This window comes from Heliangelus exortis, chromosome 9 (assembly GCF_036169615.1).
Source record: "Heliangelus exortis chromosome 9, bHelExo1.hap1, whole genome shotgun sequence".
NCBI lineage: Eukaryota > Metazoa > Chordata > Aves > Apodiformes > Trochilidae > Heliangelus > Heliangelus exortis.
In genome coordinates, this window is record NC_092430.1 from 925,102 (window position 1) to 934,637 (window position 9,536).

Sequence of the window (9,536 nt, forward strand, 5' to 3'; positions counted from 1 at the left end):
CAGTGACCGCTACTACATGTTTTTTGTCCCAGTCTTTGTTGTAAGAACAACACCCAGCTGAGCAAGAATGTCTCTTCCAACTAACATCTGAACTGGTGGTGGTAAAGGCAAAATTGAACAAGTAATGATCATAGATTTATCATCACACACAATCATAACTGGAGGAGAAATTTCAGCCATTTGTACTCCCCCCACACCAGCCAAAGATGATGTTTCCACAGTGGTAGGCCAATCTGGAGGCCAAACTGCTTGTGAGATTACTGACACATCAGCGCCCGTGTCTAGTAACCCTCGCAGCTTTATGGTATTACCTCCATAGGTAACCTCCACTGCAACATGAGGCCTTTGTGTCATATGAGCCGTCAACATAGTCAGCGGAGCCGTGGAGGATCCAAAGCCTCCATCCCCTCTGACCTGACGACTGTGTGGAGTAAGGCCCCTTGCTAGGTGTGGTAAAGGAATTAATTGAGCCACTTTACTTCCTTTCGGAATAAACATAGGTGGAAACTGTGTAGAAATAATGATCATTATTTCACCTTCATAGTCTTTATCTATTAAACCTGTAGCTACAGATAACCCTAACATTGTTGCAGAAGAACGACCTATTAACAAACATCCTACTGCTGTCCCATGAATTTTGATTGGTCCAAATACATCAGTTGCAACTTTCTGTGGTTTTTTATCTAAAAGCTTAACATCTACTGAGGTTGCCAGGTCCAAGCCGAGGCTCCCTGGGGTTGCTGGTTGAAGGCATTGTCCATATTGGTCAGCTGCTCCGGATGTTGAGCCACTACTTGTGTCATTACGCGGTGGCTCCCCGCGTTCTGCTTGGAGTTTCCCGACTTCAGCTGACGACAAACTGCTGAATTGTGGCTATCATTACGACAGTGATGGCACCACACTTTACCAGTCTTACAGTTTCTTCTAATATGACCAAATTGTCCACACCTAAAACACTGTGGACCTTGACCTGCTGCTTTCTGTGGCTTCTTCGGCTGACGCAAAGGCATTAAGGCTGCCATAATCTGGCGATTTGACTCCCCCTGCTGTTGCAATCCTGTCTCCAAAGCCTGTGCCTGTTTTTCTAAACCAACACCCAAACCTTTCACTGCTTCTGCTAACATTGCCATCGGACCACTAGGCATACTCTGTGCCTTTTGCAAAAGCTCAGAGACATTCCAAGTAGGTCCTAAAGTAGTAATTAATTGTTGTGTCTGTGGGGTTCCATTCTGCATTAAACACTGTCTCATTATAGCCTCCTGAATTTCTTGTGACACCTGTGCAGCTCTCATAGCCGTCAGTAATTTATCAACAAAACTATCCAAACTTTCATTCTTTCCCTGCTTAATTCCCATATAATGTGGAGATATAGTTCCATCTTTCAGCCTTTCAATACACATCTTCACTATATCACTAGAAGCTGCCAGCACAGGTGGTTGTATTAATGCTTGCATTTCTACTCGAGAATACTGACCTGTACCACACAATTGCTCAACAGTCATCCCATGTAAGGGATCATCTTCCTGTCTAGGAACCGCCACAGCCTGACGTGCCAATTTTTCCCACATATCAGTAAATATTATGAAATTTGAAGGTGACAAAATCAATTTCATCACATTATAGGAATCTTTAGGCAACATATTATAATTTTCCCAAATAAATCCCAGCATCTGTCTTGCAGGTTCAGATTGAATACCATACTGAGAAACAGTTTGTCTGAGCTGAGACAACAATTTCCATGGCAAGGTAGTAATTTCAGCAATAATTCCTCCTCCCCGAGGATTCTGTGTATAAAGCACTGGAAATGCTAATTCATCCCTCCTCACCAACCGACAGAATCCCTCCTCATCACCTTCTGCTTGTAAATTTACAGCAACTTGTCTCCAATAACTTTCTCTGTTTTCTGGTGAAATCTCTTTTTGTTCCACCTTAATCTGTTCCTCTTTAACTTGTTCCTCCTTAACTTGTTCCTCCTTACTCGGAGGCAATGGGGGAGGAAGTGGTGGAGCAGAGGGTTCTGCCGGCTGTAAAGGAAGAGACTTGCTTTGATCTATTTTAGTCTCAGTCTCAGCCGAGACAGTTCCTCCCAAACCCGCAATCGCTGCAGCATAATGAGTTTGTAATTCTTTTTGTATTCTTTCACTTAAAGGAATTCTAAACAGTGGCTGAGATCCATTTGGGTCATATTTAGATTCAGGTAAAGCCAATCGAATACGAGCCTCTTGAGTAGCCTTTTGTTCACTATAATGTTTATCAAATTGATCAGAGACTATTTTCCAAATTTTTTCATATTTTTTAACACCTTTTTCATCATCAATCCTCTGTAACCACAAATCCTGACCAAACTTTTTCCACTCCCCTCTTTCAAACACTTCATTAGGATCCTTAAAGTACCCCAACTGTTCTGCATATTCTAACAATGGAAACAATTCTTTTTTCCAATCTAACTTTGTTCCCCGCTTTTCTAAAAAGCATTTAAAAACCTCATACGTCGTCTGCCTTTCCATAATATAGCTTAAGCGTTAATACCTGTGCGCACAGCCACTCCGAGCAGTAACGGCTCTACGACGTCTTCGGCTCACAGACTCCTCTCAGATGCTGCCTCTCATCGGATCAGCGAACGGGTAGCCTCCGGTACTGCTATTCCGGGCCGGACTTCTTGCCAGTTTCCAGAATGCCACTTGCTGCATAAATCCAAGACCTTCTCTGTGAAGAAAAGTGTTGTCTCAATAAAGTTGAGAAGTCCTCTCCGTCGGAGTTAAGAGATGCTCCGTCGGGTCCCAGGTCCTCTCCGGTGGGCCTCTCCGTCGGGTCCCTGTTCGGGCGCCACTTGTCGCAAGAAGGGGATTGACACACGATCAATGTGATCAGTCAAGACCAATTTTATTAGAGCATCAGACTATTATTTATACTAGTTAGATTAATATATGCACACTTGTCATTATCCCATTAGTTGTTAACTTAATTAGCTAATACATATTGCAAAAATTGAGCTCACTATAGGCTACCTATTCAATGTCAACCCCACCTCTTGCAGCTTCAAAATTGATACATGCACCTGCTCTTGGTGACCATATCTTCTTTACTTGCAACATAAACCGCTGAAGTTAGCACACATCAGCACTTTTGTCAAAGGTCTATTGTTAACAGTCTCAACGGTCTATTGTTAATAGTCTTTCTGACAGTCAGCACTTCTTCAGTCTTGCTCACGGCCTAGTCTTGCTCTCAGTCTTGCTCACGGCCTAGTCTTGCTCACGGCCTAGTTCAATCCAGGACCCAAGACCTTGTGCAGGTATTATCCAATCTTCCACAGTTAGGAGCTCTGCAGAGAACAGACCCCACACGTGCTGTGCCTTCCAAATGCCTCATTTTATTTGGGGGACTCTGTGAGCTCTCGGTAGCTCTGCCAGAGCTGCAGTTCCCTCCTCTCTGAGGAGACAAGGAAAGCGGCTCTGGCTCAGCTGCTGCTGCAGGAGAAGCTTCAGCAGCTCCAGAGACAGCCGGGTGACCTCCTGGAAGGGATGGGAGAGGAAGGCAGGAGCTGCTTCTGGCAGGTGGGGACAGCTGGAATCCTTGGCGGTCTCTGGATGCCAGTCCAAGAGGTTGGCTTGGAGGAACTTGAGAATCTTCCCACCTCCGCCTTCATCCCTGGCACCTTCAGTCCCACGCTGCTGCTGCTGCTGCTGCTGTTGTCCCCTGCTGTGGTGACCCTGGGGAGGGAGGTTTAACAGAGAGCAGCCTGAGGGGAGTCCTGGGTGGGGACAGGAGGCTCCAGAGGGCACTGGTTTGCACTGGGAGAGGCCAGCAGAGCCTGGGGGTGCACGAGGGGGCCTAGGGAAGGGGTGGGACAGCAGCTGCAGTGTGGCATTGGTGAAGGTACCTTGGGGAAGGTGGCAACAGGAGATTGTCCCTGAATCAGAGGATATAGCAGCTCCGTGCTGGGCGGCAGGATCCTGATCTTTGCTGCTCCATGCCAGTTCCCAGGGTCAGCAAGGTCTGAGCTGCCAGGGACTGGACTGAGGCATCAGGGTCGTTCTCCAAGCTCCGGAGGGCTGTGACAGAAAGAAACAGAGCAGTGGTGAAACCTCAGTGTCTGCACAGCCCCTCCCGTGCCAGCCCCATCCCTCTCTTTCCCTGGCTGGGAGGAGCAGGCGGGAGCAAGGGAGCAGCTGGAAGCTGCTGCTCAGGAATCCCAGCCTGGCTTGGGCTGGAAGGGACCTTAAGGATCATCCCAAGCCAAGCGCTGCCAGGGCCAGCTCCCAGCTCCCAGCTCCCAGCAGCCCAGGCTGCTCCAAGCTCAACACTGCCAGGGCTGGGGCAGGCACAGCTCTGACCCCACTCACCATCACACGTTTCCTCCAACACTGCCGTGTCCATGTTCCTGTTCAGGCGCTGCGCAGCAGCCCCTGTGCACAGAGCTCCCGTCAGAACTCCCCCTCCCCAGCACTTCAGAGCCCCCAGCTGGGGGCAGCCAGAAGAGGGTCCCCGGGGGCTGTTGCTCACCCATGAACCTGATGGCCGCCAATCTGACTCTGGGGTGCTGAATATCTCTCAGTTGTGTCTGGCTGGAATCCAGGTAATCTCGGACCCAGCAATTCTCCTGCTCCAGCTGGGGAGAGCCCAAGGTTAGGGGGGGGGGGAAATTGGAAACGGGAAAGGGAAAAAAAGGCAACAATGGGAAGGGCAAGGTGAAGGGCAAGGGGCACTGAGCTCCAGGCTGTGTGTTCCGCTCTGGAGCAGGGCCAGCCAGAAACAGCTGCACACCCACACCCTGGGCACATGGGGCATCCCTGGTCCAGCCCAGGGCCTGGCACCTGGGGCTTGTCCTCACCAGGGTCTCTCCAATCCTCCACATCTCCTGGCTCTGGATCTCTCTTAGGAGCTTCCTCCAGCCCAGGAACTTGGCAGAGGCGAGGAGGGCTTTGCCAGAGGCCTGCAAAGCAGCACAGGGTGGGAGCTGGCACCACAGCTGGGAGGAGGAGACCTCTCCCCCCCCTCCCCTGGGCAAGGCTGCAAAGTGTCCCCAGCTCCTTCTGGGAAGAGGCAGCTGGGGACAAAGCCTGAAGGGGGGGGATTCAGTGCCTGAGGCAGGGACCTGGGACAGCCACCAGCTCAGGTATCACGCTCTGCTAGCCAGCAGCAGAGAGGTGGGCAAGAGCTGCTGAGTGGCTGCCAGGGCTGGGGCAGAGGGAAGGGCAAAGCAGGGGGTCAGCCTTGAAGTCTGTACCTCGGCCACGCTCTCAGTGCTGTCATTCATCCTTAAGAAGAGTGAGATGAGTGTTGTCCGGATTAATATTTCCATCCATGTCTCCCTTCTGCTCTTCACAGCCCCCATCATCTCTCCAAAGAGGCTGATGGAGAGCTCCCGCACCTGGCTGGACTCCTGGGAGGAAGGAAGGAAGGAAGACAGGGGGGCTGCAGCAACAGCCTCTCCCTACCCACGGTTACCGTGGTTCTGAGTGGGGAGATGCTGCGGGGTGGTTGGGGCTGGGGGCAGCGGAGGCCTCATCCTGCCAAGGAGAGGCTGTGCTGGGCTGCAGAGCCCAGAAGGCCTGCCAGCAGAGCCCAGGGGAGTAAAGAGGGCAGCAGCCCTGCCCAAGTGCTGCCCGCGGAGCTGGGCTGGAGGGCAGCTGTCCTTGCCCCGGGCCCCTCTGCGGGGTCAGGTCCCACAGCAGCCTTACATCATCAAAGAGCGGTGGGAGCTTCGGCCCCAGCACCAGAACGATGTTGATGGCTCTGTCCGCTGTCATGGGAGCAGCCATTATCTCTCTCAGGAGGAGCAGGCCCTGCAACACGGCCTCTCTGGAGCTCTCCTCCAGTCTCCTCCTGATACCGTGCAGCGTGACCCTGTCCTGTGTTTGTGCTGCCTGTGTGAAGCAGAGAATTTATTTCTGTGCTGCTGGAGCAGTGGAGGAGCAGCCTGGCACAAACAGGCTCCTGCCCGGCTTCCTGGCAGGTGCTGCCGGCATCGCTGCCGCCCCTCATGCCCCTCCTGCCTGTGGGGGGCCCTGTGGGGGCCGAGGGAGAGCTGGGGAGGGCAGGACAGCAAAGGTTCTGTGGGCCCTGCTCAGCCACCCCTCTCTCTGCTGACACCCACCTCCTCAGCTGGAGCAGGCACAAGGCAGGTGGAAGTCTCTGTGGATTCCTCTTCGATGTCCTCCAGGGCATCCACAGAGCTCTGCTGGCCATCCTCCTCCTCCTCAGAGGACAGATCCTGACGTCCACTGGAAGCAGACTCGGAACCTTAACAAAACAAGGGAGGAGGAGGGCAAGCTGAAGGTGCTGGCACGAGAGACTGCAGGGTCCCCTACCTTGCACCCAGCCCTTTGCCAGCTCCCGAGGACAGAGCCAGCCCTGGGCAGGGGGACCCAAAGAGGGGACTGGCGGGGATCAGGCCGGGGATGTGCCCATCAGCCACTGCCATGCAGGAGCACAGCAAAGCAGCCAAAGGCCCCTCACCTGTCTCTGGCAGCTGGACCTCCCACACCTCTGATGAGGCAGGGGGGTGGCCTTCCTCCTCTTCCTGTCCCCTCCAGGCCAGCCGGGGCCAGCATGGGGGTCTCTGCTGAGTGGGAAATGTGGGAGAGGAGGAGAGGCCATGGGGGAGGGATATGGGCATGGGTCTGTCCTCACTCCTGGGGGAGGAGGAGAGGCCATGGGGAGGGGGTGTAGGGGTGGCAGTGCTGCTGGCCCCAAGGCTGCACTGCCTGCAGGGAGAGCCCCTGGGACCAAGGGGGCTGTGTGGGGGAAGGGAGAGGCCTGGGACGGGTTCTGCACTGGGCAGTGAATCTCCAGGGGATGGAGGCTCCCAGGCAGCCTGGGGAGATTCAGGGCCCTCAGGGGCTGGGCAGAGGCTCCCGTCAGACAAACCACCAAGGGCTGTCGAATCCTCCCCCATTTGCCCCGAGGGCATCCACCCAGTCCCAGTCCCAGTCCCAGTCCCAGTCCCAGTCCCAGTCCCAGTCCCAGTCCCAGTCCGTGGATCATCCCTCTCCTGGGGACCAGGCACCATCTCCAACTCTCCTTGGTCCTCTTGGGATCCACGGAAGATTCTCCTGAACGCTGAGAACGCAGACATGGCTCAGGGCTCCTGAAAGCTCTGTGTTCGCCTCTACGCTCTCTGCTGTCCTCCTGAGCACTGAGCCAGGGCCTCCCCGGTGCTCAGAAGGGACCCCGGGACCTGCAGTGTCACAGGTGAGGTCACAAAGGCTCCCTTTGTCACCTGGCGGAGAGGCCGGGTGTGTCCAGGCAGGTGCTGGCACATGGAATCATGGAACCCTCGTGGCTGGAAAGGACCTTCAAGACCACTGCCTCCAAGCGTCAGTCCCACACCCCTGAACCACCACAGCATCTCCCCAAGCACCACCACTGCCCCTTTCTTGGACACCTCCAGGGATGGAGACTCCACCACCTCCCTGGGCAGCCTGTGCCAATGCTTCACCACTCTTGCAGTGAAGAATGTCCCCAGCAGTCTCAAACTTTTCTCTCTTTCTCTCTGGCTTTTTTCTTTGCCTTTCCCTCTGAACTTTCTCTGCCTTTTCTCCCAACTTTTCTCTGCCTCCAAAATTTTTCTCTGGTTCTTGCAGGCTTTTCTTTCCCTTTTTCTCTAACTTTGCCTCAGCTTTTCCTTTTCCCTCTGGAATTTTTCTCCTTTTCCCTCTGGAATTTTTATGCCTTTTTCTGTGACTTTTCTCTCCCTTTTTCTCTGAATTTTTTCTCTCTTTCTCCCAGATTTTTTTCTGTTTTTCTCCCACAGATTTTTCTCACTTTCTCCCTGAAATTGTTCTCTTTGAAACTTCTCTTTTCTCTGGCTTTTCTCTGCCTTTCTCGCTGTCTTTTCTCTCCTTTTTCTTCTGAAATTTCTCTGCTTTTCCTTCTGAAATTCTCGCAATTTCCTTCTGAAAATTCTCTGCCTTTCCCTATGAAATTTTTCTGTTTCTTTGAAATTTTTTCTCTTGTTATCTCTGAAATTTTTCTTTCTCTCTCAAATTTCTCTCCTTTTCTCTGATATTTTTCTCCTTTTCCTTCAGAAATTTCTCTCCTTCTGAAATTTCTCTGCCTTTCTGAAATCTCTCTGCCTTTCTTTGGGACTTTTCTCTGTCTTTCTCTCTGAAATTTCTCTCTTTTTCTTTCTGAAATTCCTCTGCCTTTTCCTCTGGCTTTTCTCTGCCTTTCCCTATGACATTTTTCTGTTTCTTTGAAATTTTTTCTCTCGTTTTCTTTCTTAAAAAAAGAGCTGCGGCTTTCTTAAAGAAAGCTGCAGCTTCGGCCTCATTTTGTTTTTCTAGTCCCTCGTATCCGGGTGCCGCGTGCGGTTCTGCGCATGTGCGCGTTGTGGCTAAGGGTCCGGGTTCCTCTTTATCACCCTATAGATGGGCTTCTTGAGAAGTGGCTACACATTCTTAGTTACGTAGCCCCCCCATTTTTCTCGGGTACATTTTGTGGCTTATTTTATAAAATATAAACATAGCATTTTTTACTGCTTCTATCTTTACCTATATTAGAAAAATTACAAAAGAATATACCTTACAAACAACATATATAATTCATAACAAACAATATATACAACTCACAATAGCAGTTCAGCAAAGTTTTTCACCCTATGTTCATTCCCTGTTTTATCTTCTCCATCTCTTATGGAATGTCGCCATCCACAAGGATCTTGCAGAGAAAGCTAAATTTGAGGATTTCGGGCAGTGTTCAGTCCAAATTTTGAGATTCTGGTTGCGTGGACTCCGAAATTGGAGATATTTTGGTCTGTCGAGTCCAAATTTGGGTATTTGGGGGCACATCAAGTCAAAATTTGAGGATTTTTGGGTTTCCCCAAATCCAAATTTAGGGATGTTAGGGTGTGTCGTGTGCAAATTTGTGTGCAAACTTTTCACCAAAAAAGTTAGGAGCTCTGCAGAGAACAGACCCCACACGTGCTGTGCCTTCCAAATGCCTCATTTTATTTGGGGGACTCTGTGAGCTCTCGGTAGCTCTGCCAGAGCTGCAGTTCCCTCCTCTCTGAGGAGACAAGGAAAGCGGCTCTGGCTCAGCTGCTGCTGCAGGAGAAGCTTCAGCAGCTCCAGAGACAGCCGGGTGACCTCCTGGAAGGGATGGGAGAGGAAGGCAGGAGCTGCTTCTGGCAGGTGGGGACAGCTGGAATCCTTGGCGGTCTCTGGATGCCAGTCCAAGAGGTTGGCTTGGAGGAACTTGAGAATCTTCCCACCTCCGCCTTCATCCCTGGCACCTTCAGTCCCACGCTGCTGCTGCTGCTGCTGCTGTTGTCCCCTGCTGTGGTGACCCTGGGGAGGGAGGTTTAACAGAGAGCAGCCTGAGGGGAGTCCTGGGTGGGGACAGGAGGCTCCAGAGGGCACTGGTTTGCACTGGGAGAGGCCAGCAGAGCCTGGGGGTGCACGAGGGGGCCTAGGGAAGGGGTGGGACAGCAGCTGCAGTGTGGCATTGGTGAAGGTACCTTGGGGAAGGTGGCAACAGGAGATTGTCCCTGAATCAGAGGATATAGCAGCTCCGTGCTGGGCGGCAGGATCCTG

General features: G+C 51.9%; 1 long non-coding RNA gene across 1 annotated transcript; it reads right to left on the minus strand.

The window, feature by feature from the left end:
* Nucleotides 1–3,956: 3,956 nt before the first annotated feature.
* LOC139799535 (uncharacterized) lies at nt 3,957–4,631 on the minus strand. The gene is made up of 3 exons (XR_011727339.1): nt 4,504–4,631; nt 4,344–4,406; nt 3,957–4,052 (listed from the first exon to the last, which is right to left on the minus strand). It is a non-coding gene; the product is annotated as an uncharacterized lncRNA (long non-coding RNA).
* Between the last annotated feature and the right edge of the window lie 4,905 nt (nt 4,632–9,536).